The 5872-nt window shown below is 39.6% G+C and overlaps 1 pseudogene; it reads left to right on the top strand.

Annotated features, from left to right (window-relative positions):
* The first annotated feature begins 423 nt into the window (after window positions 1-423).
* LOC130023014 (uncharacterized) lies at window positions 424-520 on the top strand (annotated as a pseudogene).
* Window positions 521-5872: the final 5352 nt, after the last annotated feature.

The raw sequence follows: 5872 nt of genomic DNA, 5'->3' as shown, positions 1-5872 counted from the left end.
TATAATAATGTGGAATGAAATCATCAATATGCTCCTCACCTCTTCCTTCAGGAGAAAAACCCTACTTACATTCAAGGTGGTCAAAGTGCAGACAACACCATCCACCTTTTCCTGGAGTTGTACACGGGACTGAGGTGAGAACAGCAAAAGGCTCTAGTTTAATGGTCTTAATGAAGGTTTCAGGGAAGTGCATTAAACAGGACTCATATAACATCTTCCAAAAGAATTATTTTGTAAAACTGATGCCTTGATTATGGTAAAAGATAATATGGTAAAAACCATATTTTTCTTTCTGGGACATTAAAGTTCTAAATCTATCAAGCTGCTTTGAAATACTTTCCTTGATTAGGTACAACTCTATGCCATAGGGTATGTAAGGACAACACTCAAAGTAATCAGAAGAGAAAAATTAACTCCTACTAGGTTTGGTTACACATATACTAAAATTGAAATGATACAGAGATTATCATGGTCCTTGCACAGAGACGACATGCAAACTTGTAAAGAGTTCCATATTGTTGCAAGAAGAACTAACACGGCTACTTTAAGCCAAGGCAATCCCCACAAGTACAAAAATTCTACATAAAGATAGCACAAATCCCCATAACAACAATGTCTCTCAATGTCAATGGACTAAATGTGCCAATTCAGAGGCACAGAATAGGAAGATGAATTGGAAAACTGAACCCAACATTCTGATGCCTGGAAGAAACACATCTGAGCAATCAAAGCAACCATGGGCTAAAAGTAAAAGGCTGGAAAACAAGTCTTCAAGAAAAGAACACCTCCACAAAGCTGGAGTAGCCATAATAGTATCAGACCACATGGACTTCAGGCTAAAGGTTATAAGAGACAGTGAATGTCATTTCTTCATGATCATGGGATCTGTACATCAGAAAGAACTCACCCTCCTCAATGTAGATGCTCAATGACAGACCAGCAAAATATTTAAAAACAACTTCTAATAGACTTAAAAAAAAACATTGATAGCAAAACAGTACTAGGTGGAGATTTCAACACTACTTTGTCACTTCTCAATAGATGAAACAGACTAAATCTCAGCAAGGAAATATTTTATTTAAGGGAAGTAATGAACAACCGTTGGCTTAGAGAAGAAATCAAAGAGGAAATAAAAATGTTCCAGAAACAAATGAGAATGAGGACGCGAGCTACCAGAACTCGTGGGACACAGCAAAAGCAGTGTTAAGAGGAAAGATTATAGCTCTGCCAGAATTCATCAGGAAGAAAGAAAGGGCCTACATGAATAAATTAGAGCTCAAAATTTTGGAAAATGACCAACAAAAGGAGTGCAAACTCGGCTGGAGCAAGGAAATAATAAAATTTGTAGTATAAATCAATGAGCTAGAAACCAAAAATACAATCCAGAAGACCAATAAAAGCAAAAGCTGGTTCTTTGAGAAAATAAACAAGATCAATAAACCTCTAGAAGCCTCTCAAAGAAACAGAAAGAATTCTAATAAATCGAATCAGAAATGGAAAGGGGGTTATCCTAATAGAAAGTACAGAAATCCATAGGATCATCAGAGATTATATTGAGAATCTTTGCAGCAGGAAATGAGAGAATCTTGAATAAATTGATAAATTAATGGATTCTAATTACCTCCCAAGGCTGAACCAAGAAGATTAGGAATACTTGAACCTATCACTTCCAAGGAAATTGAAATGATGGTCAAAAGTATCCCCCCAAACAGAATCCCTGGCCCAGATGGATTCAATAGTGAAATATTTCAATCCTTAAAGAGGAACTGCTGCCAACATTTTTCAAGATTTTCCAGAAAATTGAAGAAACAAAAATGCTCCCAAATAGTTTCTATGAGGCAAAGATCACCCTAATACTCAAAACAGACAGAGACACCACAAAAAATGAAAATTACAGACCTATTTCCTTGATGAATACAGATAAACAGATTCTCAAGAAAATACCAGCAAAGAGAATCCAGAAACTCAACAAAAGATCACACACTATGACCAAGTACGTTTATCTTGGGATGCAAGGATGGCTTAACATTCTCTAGTCAATCAACAGAATACACCATCTCAATAAAATAAAGATAAAAGTCATATCATCATATCGATAGATGTAGATAAAGCATTTGATGAGATCCAGCACCCATTCATGATGAAAAACTCTCAACAAAATGGGAGTGGAAAGTACTTTCTTCAATTTAGTCAAAGCAAACTACCATAAACCCACAGCAAGCATTATTCTCAACGGGGAGAAAACTAAAGGATTGGAGCAGAAATCAATGAACTAGTATCCCAGAATACAATTAGGCACAAAACAAGTTACCCACTCTAACCACACCTATTCAACATAGAACTTGAAGTACTTGCCATAGGATTTCGGTAAAAAGAAAAGATATCAAGGGCATCCATATAAAAATGGAAAACTCAAGCTTTTACTATTTGGAGATGACATGATACTATACTTGGAAAATCCCAAAGAATCTACAAAAAAGCTCCTGGGAACAATAGATTTGTTAGTAAATTAGCATACTACAAAATCAATATCCGGTAGTCCATGGCTTTCCCATATATTTCAAATGAAAGAGAAAAAAAGACATAGAGAAAAACTATCCCATTCACAATAATACCTCAGAAAATCGAGTATATTAGAATCAACTAAAATGTTAAGGAACTATACTTTGGTACTATTGTGGCAACATGGGAAGATGCCATTGTTGACATCATTGACGAGGAATACGATCCACTGGTTCAGCACCTCCATGAATGTGCGAGGAATGCCAAGAGAGAGATAGCCACAAAAAATCGCCTATCTTCGAAAACTCTTGCGCTCATTCGCCTGCGTGGTTTGGAGCATGCCTCAGGCAACCGCAAGCTAATGTCCGAGCTCGCAAAGCAGTGCAGAGATGCGATCAAGGAAGACCTCAAAGAGAGAAGAGCAGAAGTACTGGTAGATGCGGCAGAAGCCAGGAAAAGTATTCGTAATGCCTGCCTGTCCTTCGCCAACTATTAGACCAAGAAGACTGCCCTCCGACGTCCTGATGGATCCATCACATCCTCCAGAACGGCAATGGAGAAGATTACCATGACTTCTGCTCAAATCTCTTCGATAACCATGTCCACTTGCCGACATACCAAATTCCACAGGATGGATATGTTGTTCCCAACGTTCTCCCTTCCGAAATCCGACAAGCCATTTCGTTGGTAAAGGAACAAACAGCACCCGGCCCAGACAAGGTCAGACCTGAACACCTGAAGAACCTGCAGTCAGTACTCATCAATACACTGGCTCGGCTCTTCACTCGCTACCTGTCTGAATGCAAGTTTCCGTCCCAATGGAAAACCAGCAGGACCGTACTACTGTTCAAGAAGGGAGACATCCATGACATTGGCAACTATCGCCGGATCTGCCTATTGTCTGTCATCTACAAGTTGTTCACTGGAGTCATCCTAAATAGGATTGGCATAACACTAGATGAAGGACAACCATGCGAGCAAGCAGGGTTCCGCAAAGGATTCAGCACCATCGACCATATCCACACGATAACCAAGCTCATTGAGGTTTCTCGGGAGTTCAAGGTGCCGCTCTGTTTAACGTTCATTGATTTAAAGAAGGCCTTTGATTCTGTTGAGACGGAAGTGCTCACTGAAGCCCTAGCCAATCAGGGCATTCAAGCCCAGTACATCAGGATCCTCCGTGAGCTGTATTACAGTTTCACTAGCAGGATCTCACCATTCTACAAAGAAGTGATCGTTGATGTCAAGAGAGGGGTGCGGCAGTGTGATACCCTTTCACTGAAACTCTTCAGTGCTACCCTTGAGAACATCATGCGACGACTGGAATGAGAAGGAATGGGAGTGAAGATAGATGGTTGGCAACTACACCACCTCCGCTTTGCTGATGACATTGTTTTAATATCACCAAATATCAGCCAAGCAGTACAAATGCTGGCCGACTTTGACCCTGAGTGTGGAAAGGTAGGACTACAGCTGAATCTTACGAAGACAATGTTTATGCGAAACAGCCTTGTTCCTGATGCCCCATTCGCTCTCAGTGGAACGGCTATCTCCGAATGCAACAGCTATGTGTACCTAGGTCGAGAGGTCAACATGACAAATGACCGGGAACCCGAGCTGTGTAGGAGGAAGAGAGCGGCTTGGAACGCCTTCAAGAACGTCGAATAAATAGCTAAGAGGACGAAGAACCTCCGGCTCCGGGCACACCTCTTTGATTCCACTGTTCTTCCTGCATTAACATATGCCTCAGAGGCCTGGGCCCTACGCAAACAAGATGAGAACAGTATTCAGGTCTCCCAAAGAAGAATAGAAAGAGCTATGCTTGGAATATCACGTTTCACTCAAATGAGAGAGATAATCGAGAGTTCTTACATCCGTCGCCGATCAAGAATCAGGGACGCTGTCTCTTATGCCAAGGTGTCAAAAATCAGATGGGCTGGTCACGTAATGCGATTTAGAGACGACCGCAGGACTAGAGCTGTTACCGACTGGATTCCACGGGATGTCAAAAGACCGCGTGGCTGCCCACCTTCCAGATGGTCAGACTTCTTCGTCAAGATCATGAACGATCGGTTTCAGGCCCTTCATGTTCCCGGATCGAACAGGTGCCATTGGGCTGCACTAGCACGCGACAGGGACAAATGGAGAAGTTACTGGCGCCCGCTCGAGCAAATCGACGACTAAGGGGAAGTTAAGTGAAAAATGATAAAATGTTAAGGAACTATACAAAAAAAAACCCCTACAAACTCTACTTCTTGAAATAAGAGAGTATACGAGGAAATGGAATCACATCCCATGCTCATGAATTGAGAGGATTAACACTGTCAAAATGGCAATACACCCCAAAGCTCTATAAAGATTTACTGCACTTCCTATAAGGATACCCATAACATTTTTCAAAGAAATAGATTAAACACTCTTGAAACTCATACACAACAATAAACTCCCATGAAGAGCTAAAGCAATATTTGGTAAAAAGAAGAAGGGAACAGCTTCCCCAACTTGCAACCCTACTACAAAGTCGTAGTAATCAAAATAACATGATATTCAGATAAAGACAGGCCTCACATCAATGGAATATAGTCAAATATCCTGACGCTGGCCCTCAGATTATTATTACCTAATCTTTCATAAAGGCTCAAGAAATATGAAGTTGAGCAAGGAAGTCTCTTCAACAAGTGGTGCTGGGAAACCTGGACAGCGACATGCAAAAAAAAAAAAAAATTGAACTCAGACCTCTTTATAGTGCCAGGCACAAAGTCAGATCAAATGTATTAAAAACCTCAATATCATAGCTGAATTCTTAAGATATATGGAGAAAAATGTGGGACGATCCCTCCATGACATTAAAGCTAAGGGAAACTTCTAGAATGAAACACCGCAAACCAAGTAAGAGGAAATGAAGATAAACAAATGAGACTACATTAAACTAAGACATTTCTGCAACTTACAAAAATGGTGACCATCATAAAAAGACAGCCCACATAATGGGGAAAAATTATTTATGCACTACCCATAAAATTAACCTCAGAATTCTGACTGCTGTATCATTAAGAACACCAAATAGTTCCCGTGAATTTTATTCTTCTTCACATATATTTACTCTAAAATATTTTAGATTTCATTTTAAACCACAGTAAAAAATAAAAATTATAATTTTTTTAAAATTAAAAATAACCCCTATGCATAGCCAGGTGCGACCCAAAAAAAAAAAACCAAGAAAAACAAGCAAGCAAATAAGCAAGAAAGAAAGAAATTAAAAATTAAAAAATAATCTTTGCAATGCTAAGGATCAATCCCAGATCATCATACAATGGAAGGCAAATGCTCTATCTCTGAGTTATATCCCTGTTCTTAAACATTTAAAAAG

Source organism: Sorex fumeus, unplaced genomic scaffold, assembly GCF_029834395.1.
Source record: "Sorex fumeus unplaced genomic scaffold, SorFum_2.1 ptg000021l, whole genome shotgun sequence".
Classification (NCBI taxonomy): Eukaryota; Metazoa; Chordata; class Mammalia; order Eulipotyphla; family Soricidae; genus Sorex; species Sorex fumeus.
Note: the sequence above shows the minus strand (reverse complement) of the source record. Positions and strands in the feature narration are given on the sequence as shown.